This window comes from Dermochelys coriacea, chromosome 25 (genome assembly GCF_009764565.3).
Source record: "Dermochelys coriacea isolate rDerCor1 chromosome 25, rDerCor1.pri.v4, whole genome shotgun sequence".
NCBI classification, from domain to species: domain Eukaryota; kingdom Metazoa; phylum Chordata; order Testudines; family Dermochelyidae; genus Dermochelys; species Dermochelys coriacea.
The window spans coordinates 5,815,278-5,826,578 of NC_050092.1; the positions used below are offsets into that span (position 1 = coordinate 5,815,278).

Genomic DNA, 11,301 nt, shown 5'->3' on the forward strand with positions numbered 1-11,301 from the left:
TCTTGTCCATCCCATCAGGCTGTCTCCTCTCGTCTCACGCTTGGAATCTTTGGGGCAGAGACTTTCTCCCCTCCCCGCATATTTGAACAGCGCCTAGCCTGGCCTTCTGGTCCAGGACTTGGGCTCTACCATAATACAAATACTAATAAAGTAGTTTAGCCAGCATCCGCACTGCAGAGTGGCCAGTGAGGGTCAAAGTGGTACCTAGGCTCTAACCCACACCCTCAGCTAGCCCAGGATTAAAGCACCTCTAAACTTGCCTGAGAGGGTTGTGTGTGGACAGGAGGTAGATTAGGGTAACACCCAGGTGAGAATCCTACTTAATTCTGCAGTGAAGCCAGCTGCTGCCCCTTGTGTGCATACAAAGGAACATTTGGTATGGAGAAATTGAGAAATGGACATACTGAAGTCAGAGAGGATTTTAATTGCCCTGGTCCACAGCCACCAAGACAAAATTAATTGCACTAAGAGGCAGAAAGGTAAAATTGAGTCCGATTTGAGCCTTGCCTCTTTCCCCACAACCTGATGGAAGGTGAATGAGCTTTGATTCTAATAAGCAGGTGGAGCAGAAGCTAAGAGGCCTCAGCTGATCTGAATTTGAAATCAGAATCACAGAGGCAGCTCACAGGCTGAGGAACATTGGAGGATGGGATCTCATTGATAAATGCCACAACTCTCATCTAATGGGGCAGTAGTAAAACCAGGGCATTAGTATTAAAGTCTGCTCCAAGGAAGAAAATGCTTCATGGAGGCACTTCACTACCTTTTGGGCATAGGGTGGTTTATTGACAATCATCTTAGAGGATACACCCCATACACTTGGAAAAAAACAAACAAACAAACCACCAAAAAAAACCCCAGGAGGAGGCATGAGGGAGGGGGGCAGGAAATGGGACCTCTGTGTCTCAGAGTTTCCCTTGGATCATCCCATTAGGAAGGAAGGGAATTTATTCATATAGAGCAAGCAGGAAGTTCGAGTCCCATCTCTCCCAAAAGGCCAATGCAGCCCCAAGCGGCATTAATTTTGAGGAGGATTTATTGTTGCTTGCCAGGAGTCAGAGTGCATGGGTGTCCTTGCCTCTTCCCCAGTCCACTCCCATCCCATCCTACTCATAGAGCATTGAGTTTCCCTGCAAATCTAGAGACAGGTGGAATGGTGCCAGGAGACAAAGACAACTGATCCCGCCTTCTGTGCGGGATACTGGGGTGTATGTATGTGTGATCCACAAACAGAAGGGACCCTCTGCTTGCAGCCTATGTATGTAATTTATACAACACAGTCGTGCTTTCCTGAAATCAGCAGTATTCCACCAGGGATGGATTTGGCCCCACATGTGCTATGTTCGGTGATGAAGTTGACACGCAAGCAGCTCCCTTGCTGAGTCACCGGATGCCAGGCTTGGCAGGGAGCAAAATGACATGACAAGGCCTGCACTCTGCCCCTAGAGATTAAGCAAACACCTTGGCAGTGCCAAGTCTCTTACAGCTGGTGCTGAAGTGTCAGCAGTTAGTAAGCTTGCAGCTGACTGGGGAGACAGCCTCGGTTTGAATCTGCCAAGGAGTTTGTGCAGGTGGCTTTTAGCCCTGCATGCCTGTGCCGTCTGTTAGCAATCAGACGTTTCCATGAAGTGCCTGTCTCATGCTGGCATCTGGACACACTTTACGTAAAGGAGCAAAGCAACGTTCTCCCAGATACAAAGACAGTGAGCTTCACAACACGGCTATGACCCAACCAGCTCCCGTAGTCTGAAAAAGCCAGTGATGGGAGAACCCAGTCAATAGGAGCAATGCCAGAGAGAACTTCATTTTTGTTTCCAGCATACTGTAACAGTTAATCAGTCAGTTTGGGCCTGATGCAAAGCCCGCTGCAGTCGATTAACTTCAACAGGTTTGGGATCTGGACCATCACCCTGGGAGGTTCTGCACAAACCTGGCAGGAATTTAGCTGGCTTTTTTTGTTCAGTGATGGCAACAGTCTGATAATTTTCCCGGCTTCCTCCACCCTGTTTCCTACTGAACCTGGCGAGAACAGTAATAGCAACAAAAATTTTCACCTCCCCTTGCAGAGCAGTTTACAGCCTGCCATAAAGGAAGCCTCGTAACACTACTTTGTTACCAAATGGCAAAACAGGATATTTGATTCTGCCTACCTAAGGGCCTGATCCTGCTTGCACTCATGCACAAGTCATTTTGCTCACGTGAACTGCCCCACTGATGTTAGCGGGAGCAAGTAACGTGAACAGATTACTTATGTGTTTGCAGAATCAGAGCCCTCAATTAGGAAGTCACCATTTTAGGCATGGGAAATCTCAGACACCATTTGCCAGTGGGTTCAGAAGGGCACAGCATCCAGAACTGGGGCCAGATTTTCAAAGGTGCTCGGCCTGTTGGGTGCTGATCTCTTTGGAAGTCTGAGCTCCCTTGAAAGTCTGGCCCATAAAGATTAAGTGACTTGCCCAAGGTCACACAGCAAGGATGTGGCAGAACCACCAACAGAATGCAGATTTCCTGAGTCCCAAACGCTTTATGACATATGCTGACCCTATAATTGGCTTACTCCTCAACAGTAAAGAACAGATTTATAGAGGATCAGGACGTCCCAGACAAACATGCTCCTGTATACATCCCAGATCTGCCAAACCACACTTAGCAATGAAAACTCTTGAGTGTTTCGGACATTCAGTTTGGATAAGATCTTTTCCAAAAGCAGAGCCATCACAACAACGTCAGCTGCAACAGGCAATCCCTTGGCAAATGTAATGGCCAAGTGAGGTTCAGTAGACTAGAAAATCCCTTGGAAAACAAAAGACACCCCACCACACAAACCTCTGGAGAGAAGAGATGAAATTAAGGCTTTTTCTACAAAGTGGGGGTTGGGGTTATTCTGGAATAAATATTCTGCTATTACAACGAGGAGTCCTTGTGGCACCTTAGAGACTAACATTTATTTGGCTGTAAGTTTTGGTGGGCTAAAACCCACTTCATCAGATGCATGGAGTAGAAAATACAGTAAGCAGACTATATATTATAGCACATGAAAAGATGGGAGTTGCCTTACCAAGCAGGGAGGTCTGTGCTAATGAGGCCAATGCAAGCAAGGTGACCCATGTCCAACAGTTGACAAGAAACAGAGCATCAGCAGAGGGAAAATTACTTTTTGTAGTGACTCATCCCCTCCCAGTCTTTATTCAGGCCTAATTTGATGGTGTCTAGTTTGCAAATTAATTCCAGTTCTGAAGTTTCTCACTGGAGTCTGTTTTTGAAGTTTTTTGGATGAAGAATTGCCACTATTCTGCTACTGTTAGTCTGTTATAATTTTGCTGTTCCGGAATAACTCCCCTATGTGGGCCTTGTTCAGGGACTTTATCCCGGAACAAATACTTCACTTCAGAATAGCAATGCCAGTCAATTTACTGCATACACTCAAGCTTTAAGACAGTGGTTTTCAACCTGTGGTCTCAGAGTAGCAGTCATGTTAGTCTGTATCCGCAAAAAGAAAAGGAGTACTTGTGGCACCTTAGAGACTCACAAATTTATTTGAGCATAAGCTTTCATGAGCTACAGCTCACTTCATCAGATGCATGAAAGCTTATGCTCAAATAAATTTGTGAGTCTCTAAGGTGCCACAAGTACTCCTTTTCTTTTTCCCAGGCATGGTATGTAGTGGGATGAATACCAGGGAAGGACTGGGAACCCCACTGTTTAGGACATTTCAGACTAGATGAGACAAACATCCCATATGCAACAATCCCATATGGGCTGCCCCCCCCCCATCATCAATGTCTATGGTTGCACAGGGGCAGCAGGTGATTAACACTGCTTGTGTATCCATTCAGCAATAAAGGGTTGCATCATTCTGTCGTTATGGCAACTGCAGCTAGAGATCCCCGGAGAGAATTAGCAGGGGTAGCTGCCTAGGACAGATGCTGTTACATCACATAGCTCCTTTCAGAGCAGGAGGGAAGTCCCTGAACGAGAAACAGTGCTGACGTAGCCATATAAGGCAGCATTGTAAAATTCTACTGGCCCAGTGTCCTGGGACGAATGGGACATTAGTTGATTTTATTCCCCTCAGCGTAAGGCCAGAGGAGCAGCATTTGTGCTGGAGTAGTAAGCTCTCAGGTCTGTTTTGCAAGGTTAAATCAAGGCTCTGCCCTGGAGACTGAGCTACGGGACACGTGTTGGCTCCAAACATATTTACAACTCCCATGTCGGGAGGGGCCCAGAGGAAGCCAGTTCCAGAGAACAGCATGGGTCCCGAGAAACCCAGGAACTGTGCTACGTATTCTTCTGCGCCATCCACTCGCACCTTACCTATGAGCTATTGACACGTATAAAGATATGGAGCACTCTTAACAACATGCAACTGCCTCTCCTTGCTGTACTAAAACAGCCCTCTCCAAGAGTTATATATAGGCTTTTCTCTGGTGCTCTGCATTGTGATGAGTGCCATGCCAATATTCATGAATTTACCTTCACGACACTGCTCCGAGAGGTCGAGAAGTATCAAACCTCATTTAACAGAGAAGGAAAATCCTCAAAAGCAGTGCCTAAACTATGGGTGCCTCATTTTTTACACCCCCAGCAGCAGACGCTTTGGGTCCAATTTTCAAGAGGTGCAGAGCACCTGCAGCCCCAATTGACTTCGGCTTGAGTTGGAGAGGCCCAGCACTTCTGAAAATAAGGTTTCAAAGGGTTTCAGTTTGGGGACCCAAAATGAGTGGATGCTTTAAAATAAATAAATAAGAAGCGTTGGCTTAAGCCTCTTGCCCAAGGTCACCCAGGCAGCCTGTGGCAGAGATAGGAACAGAATGCGGGTCTCCTGAATCCCAGACCAGTGCCTGGACACCAGCCCACACTTCTGCTCTACAGCAGAGTACAAAGCTCTGTAGCTGAAGCATTTGATGTGGCGGAACAAGACTTCCCTGCTCTATCTTGCCCTGTGAGGTATCCTAAACTAAGCTGGGTTCTTATGTGGATGGAACACTACCAAGGAACATGATAGCAGTGCTATTTCCAGGCAGGAACTAAACCCCCAGAGTCCTGACAGCGACAGCCTGGTTCTAGCAGATCCCACAGCATTTTTTGTCAACAGTGACCTAAATTGAGGCAAGTATCCAACAAAACACTTAACCAATGACTATAGTGGCAGGCACAGAGAGTCTAGGGCAGGGAGTAAAGGAGAATACCGCACACAACTGAAACCATCAGGGCAATTTTGGGAGCTAGAATGCATGCTGGGATTAGCCCAGGACAGTTGGGTTGTCATCCCTGTTCTTGCAAAAGATGTCTAGCTGGCAGCGGCAAGGATCTTTGATGACCCCAAATAGTCAGGGCCCAGATCCTTTCTCTCTCTCAGTTTGAAAGAGCTGCTGCTCTCTGGCCCTGCCTAAATATCTAACCACATGGTGCTGGAGTTACAGACTTCTCAGCTTTCTGTGCTGGCCTGTCAGTGCCATTAATAAAGTCTCTGCCCACTAGGGCAGCAAGGAGAAGACAAGCGATAACGGTCATGCCATCTCTTCCCTGGAGAGCAATTCTCAAGTTTTCTGCCATGGGCAGCAGCATGCGCCAAGGCCAGCCCAGATGCATAGGAACAGAGAGCAGTGGAGTAGCCAAGCAGAAAGGGAAAGCTGATGATTTATTATCTAAAAAGAAAGGGAGTACTTGTGGCACCTTAGAGACTAACAAATTTATTTGAGCATAAGCTTTCGCGAGCTACAGTGGGGAGATTTATATACATCCCTACTGTATTTTCCACCAAATGCATCCGATGAAGTGAGCTCTAGCTCACGAAAGCTTATGCTCAAATAAATTTGTTAAAGCTTTCGTGAGCTACAGCTCACTTCATCGGATGCATTTGGTGGAAAATACAGTAGGGATGTATATAAATCTCCCCACTGTAGCTCGCGAAAGCTTATGCTCAAATAAATTCGTTAGTCTCTAAGGTGCCACAAGTCCTCCTTTCTTTTTGCGAATACAGACTAACACAGCTGCTACTCCGAAACCGATTATCTAGATCGCTCCATCCAGTGAGTTACACTGCAAGAAATTGCCCCTGATGTTTGCCAGAGGAAGCGCTCTCCTTTCCAACAGCAACAAACATCCAGGGAAAGTACAGCGACATGATTTCCCATGCACTGGGTGCCTTAAGGGGGCTTGAGGTCCTAAAGGGACTAACTCTCCTCTCACTTGCCTCAGCTTTACACTGCGATGGAGTTACTACAGATTTATATCGAGATGGAACCAAGCCTCCAATTTACAACACAGAGGCCCTCGGGGCAAGCTCCCAGGAACCCAAGTGCCATCATGAAACTTGAATAAAAAGTGCACAGGCATCACCTTTGTATTCACTCGTAGCTGCCCTTCCCTGCCACAGCCTGGAGGCTGCAGATATATGCCACTTTTACCCTGGCTTGGCTCTATCGACTTAAGTTCTAGGAGGGAGTGAGGGGAGAACCAGGACCTGGAATCGAGGAACTCTCCTATTTAAGACAGGGGCCATGCCTCTGGATTGTTCTGGTTTAGGTCTTCTTACCAGTTAATGTTCTCCTCCTGGACTAAACAGTTCCTATGGAGAGCCAGGAGCCCCTCATTTCAGAAAGACATTGTGGGGGGTGGAGGGGAAGAAATGGTACCTTTGAAATCAGAGAAATTCTAAAGGCAGTGAGGCTGCCACAGGCAGGACGAAGAGCTGGGCCTGAATTTTGGAATGGGTTCCAGTGCTGCCAGTTCTTGCAGCTTTTAATCAGAAGCTTTGCTATATTTGTACTTTCATTAAGGCCCCAGCTTCCGGATTCACGGGAATCTCATCTTAAAAAAAAAAAATCTAAAGTAAGTTGCTAGCCTTTGTGGTTGCAAAGAAAACCTTGAAAACATGACCCCCTAAACATACCAACACCAGCAGGTAAATAAGAACCCCAAGGTTCTCTCCCCCCCAACAAATATTTTAAGCTACGCTCATGACTGGCCGAGGGGGCCCCCCTCCACCTTATGATTTTTTAACACTTAGATTTAGCAACACTGGAGCACCCAACTCTGGAGCTGGGGACTGTTTCTGAAAAGCAGCAGCAGAAAGGACATCCAGGGGATGATGGGCACTTGCAAGAGTGTCCTATAAGCCAGATCCATCCTCCTATAACCCCAAGGATTCCCCTGCAGAGACTGCTCTGTTTCATAGTGAAACACTGAAGGAGGAAGATACCCAATTGCAAAGAGCTCCTGGGAACAAGCCAGCACTTTGCATTACTAGCACCCCATGCAAATGCTGCCAGCTTCCTCCACCCTCCCCAGCGTTTTCCTTGCCCCTTCACCTGGATTTCCAGTCTTCTCCTTGCTTGAGGAGGAACTGTCTCTTATCCCCACTGCCCTGCAAGTCAGAGAGTCCCCATCCCTCCCAAGCCTATGGTTTTGTTTTTTCCCTTGCCTACCTGGCAATGGTTCTTACACAGGCCAGATGGCACCAAGTGCTTCTCTGGCTATAGCTACAAGGAGCAGAGCTTTCCAGGGCACAATAGAGCTGTTTCTGCTAGGGAGGCAGCAAATGGAAAACAAGCAGGCTCAGGAACTCCAGCGACACAGTGAAGCAGCAGGCAGGGATGATATAAAATAAGAGCTAGAGAGTGAGGAAAAGGAAGGGTTTTTCCCTCTTCCAGCTTTGCAGCATGAGACTGAGCAAAACGAGATCAGACCCTCTCTAAAAATGGCTCCCTGCTTCTCAGGGAAGGATGACTAGCTGCAGCTCCTTTTCTCAGTTGGCAGGGGCAGCACCATTGAAGTGCCCGGGGCCCCCGACAGCAATGGATGAATAAGCAGCTGGAGCAAGTTTAACCCCCAGAGAAGGCAGAGGCAATGCTGGCAGAGAGACAAACAAGCCAAACAAATGAGGGTATGCTGACTTCTTGTCTTCCCGGGGTTGATCTGCCACCCCATCACCACCAGAATACCCTAAATGCTTCATGTCCCCGTGCTGTAGGAGAAGATTGTTACCTCACTTAGGCAGCTAAGGTCTGGGGAGATTAAGTGACTTGCCCAAGGTCTTACAGAGCGTCTGTGGCAGAGGCAGAATTGAACCCAGATCTCCTGAGTCTGCATCCTGTGCCTTAACCACTCCCTCTGCCCTCTATTCATCAAGACCATGCACAATTTCATAGCATTGGAGTCACTGCTGCTCCTAGACTCATGAATAGAAACCTTAGTGAGACATGTCTTTTCCCACCTGTAGCTGGCCGGGAGGATGCACCCAGTATCTTCCAGATGAGGGCTCAGCCACAGTGAATCACACTCCTGTCATCTTCAGTCTGGATTGTGATAGCTGACTACAAGGACCACACAAAATAGCTTCAGACGCGAGATATTGTCTTGAACCCAGACCTGCAGAGTCACCCAGCGAGAGCCGTACCACCACGCTGCAGGGGCGGACGAGGAAACTGCAGCTGATAGTCCACAAACAGGGGCTGCACCGGTTGACTCACAAGGATCATCAGACTAGCAGCAGACCACTATAAAACTCCTCTTCACATAAAGCTGCCCTTTCCGGCCATGCCCCTTGTCTGAGCAACTGGTTGCTACTTGCAGCAGAGACCAAGTACCTGCTTCCTCCAAGTTATCTTGCCTTGTTCCTCTGACTCTAGTTTCAGATTCCAGCTTGTCTCTTGATGTGACTTCTGGCTCTGACTCTGGCTGTGACCCTTGGCATGACTCCTGACCATGGTGCTACTCCGGGCTCCAACCCGTAGGTCAGACTGCCCACGTTATTGGCCCTGACAGACCTGCAGCACACACCTTCTGGATGAGGAGGCTCAACAAGAGCCCATTTCACTGGCATTTTATTCTCTCCATTGATGCCTTGGCTGTTTCTGAAGTCACTTTGAGGTCCTGGTCCTATATTTCCAGGTCTTATGGGCTAGGATCCAGCTGTCTTGGACTCTCCATAACCCACAGTAACAGCTGACAGAGACCAGAGTCAGATAGGGTGGTCTAGCAAGGAAGAAATGAACTGTGGAAATCCTTTTGCGTTGGCCACCTGGGGCTTGTCTCCACAGCAAGGTTAACTCATGTTATATCTTGGTTGTTCCTGTTAACTTGATCCCAGTCCCCGCGCACGAACCCTCACTCATGTGCACTTGTGCTAATGACTCAAGTTGGCTGGTGCAGCTAGGGGTAAAGGCTAAAGCCCAAATGAGCCCAACCCGTTACCTGCTACCACCACCACGCTGTACAGCGAAGGCAGTCTGGTAACCCTTGAGTGCTGCTGGTCCTCCAGTGCCTTCCCATAACTCCCCCTGGGTCGTACGTTCTTGCTACCTACCTAGTCCCCGCTTCCAGACTGGAAGGCACCAACCAATTTATAGAGAGACTAGAGACAGTCCATAGTGGCTGAGTTTACTGCTGTGCTCAGAACCATGCAATGTGCTCCAGTGAAGACGTGTCTAGGTCAACAGAGAATTCATCTGTCTACTTAGCTACCACCTCCAAGAGATGGATTAACTACACTGATGGAAAAATCCCATCCATCGAAGTAGGAAACATCTACGCACAGCTCTTCAGTGGCACAGTTGCAGCACCAGAGCTGTGCTGCTATAGTGTAGATGTGCCCTTATTTCTAGCATGGCTGTTCTCACTTGTGCTAGGTTAACATGAGAGGAGTAATTCAAGTGTAATTCACTTGAGCTGACTCTGCAGCAAAGATGCTCCCTATTAGTCTAGTAACCTTTCCTAGATGTGGGGTGGAACAAAGACCCGACTCTCCAAATCCTTGGGGAAACCCACTGGGGCTGGTTTGCCAGACCAAACTTTGTAGGTAGTTTACCTGAAAGCCACAAGCAGGAGTTATTCCGACAAAGGTGGAGTGCTTAATGAAAGGGCGCAAGTCAGACAGAGCTCTCCATCACAGAACAACATCTTAAGGTGTCAAAAAAGAACCAGTTGTTCCATTTAGATATCACACATAGGCACGCAGCATCCAAGAGCCATTATTTCTAATTTCAGATGAGAGATCAGAGAAACAAAACAAGAACGTAATATATTAGTGTGGACGTGCCAGAAAAACAACAGCAGATCTATACCTGCCGCAATAAATCAATAACCTATGTGAAATTTCTGCAGGCACAGGCAGGATTCATTCAAGAAATCCTCAGAACTTACATTACTCTTTATTAACAACTGAAGAGTCTGTTTGGGCCACACAGGGGCTTTGACAAGGAGTTGATTAAGGAGCAATGTAAGGAACTCAGAGCAAATTCCTTAAACAATGCTGGCTGTCCCCTAGAGAACTCCTGCCATGTATATTTATTTAAGTGTAATGCAACTTTGTGGTAGGTTAATTAAATATTAATTGATTAATCAATCAGTGGCAACTATTGCCTTGAGTTATTATCTTTTATTCATAAAAAAGTGCCTAGTTACATATCTAGGGATTTTTAAAACAACCAGTAAATTAATTCAAAGCAATAAAGAGAAGCTTCAGCGGTAAGATTTTGCATCACCCAAAAAGCAGCCATCTGCAGTGGTCCTTTCGCGCACTGCACGGACCACAAAACAGAACCCTAGAATGTCAGCAGGGCCTTGGAGATCTTTTATGAAACACTCCAAGCATCACAAAAAAAACAACAAAGTCCAGACAACACAACAAAAACATTAAAAAACCCACACACATGTAAAAGTCAAAAATAGAGACTATACTGATGCAAGACAACAGCCCTCCCCTTCCTTCCAACATCTGCTAAGCCTCTGTCACTGCAACAAGATAGCTACATACCCCTGTCTCCCCACCCAACTCCTGGGCCTCCATCTCCTCCACCCAATTGGCCAGAGGGAAAAACTTGTTGCTCAACTCTATAGGTAAGAGAACAGGTCCCAGAAGGAGAGGAGAGGGGAAACAATCAGGGGCCCCCAGCCCCAGAGAATCCCCTTCATCTGAGCTAGGACCTGCCTACCTCACCACCCCTCTAGCTCTGAATGATAGGGGCTTCTGTGAGCTGTCCCTCATCCAGAGCAGAAGATGGAGTTGCCCTGGGAAGAAAGGAGATGCTGTCTGGGGAATAGGTGCGGAGACAGCAGCCCAGGGCTACTGCGGAGAGGAAGCTCCTCCCTCCCCATCAGCCCCACCAGTTGCTATTGCTGAGACCCTACCAGAAGAGCTCTTTGCATGGGGCCTACCAACCTGTACCCCTTTTGATACAGCTCCAGCACCAAACCCACCTTCTCCTCTTCATCTCTCCCTGCAGGTACCTCCCCCTCCCTTTTCTCCCCTTTCACTTCTAAGGACTCACTGGAGCTCTGCTCTTCCACCTCCCTGGT

At 47.6% G+C, this 11,301-nt stretch overlaps 1 long non-coding RNA gene across 1 annotated transcript; it reads right to left on the reverse strand.

The window, feature by feature from the left end:
- Positions 1–406: 406 nt before the first annotated feature.
- On the reverse strand, positions 407–10,792 carry LOC122457478. Its single transcript, XR_006277012.1, has 3 exons — positions 10,488–10,792; positions 1,931–2,019; positions 407–1,746 (listed from the first exon to the last, which is right to left on the reverse strand). It is a non-coding gene; the product is annotated as an uncharacterized LOC122457478 (long non-coding RNA).
- Between the last annotated feature and the right edge of the window lie 509 nt (positions 10,793–11,301).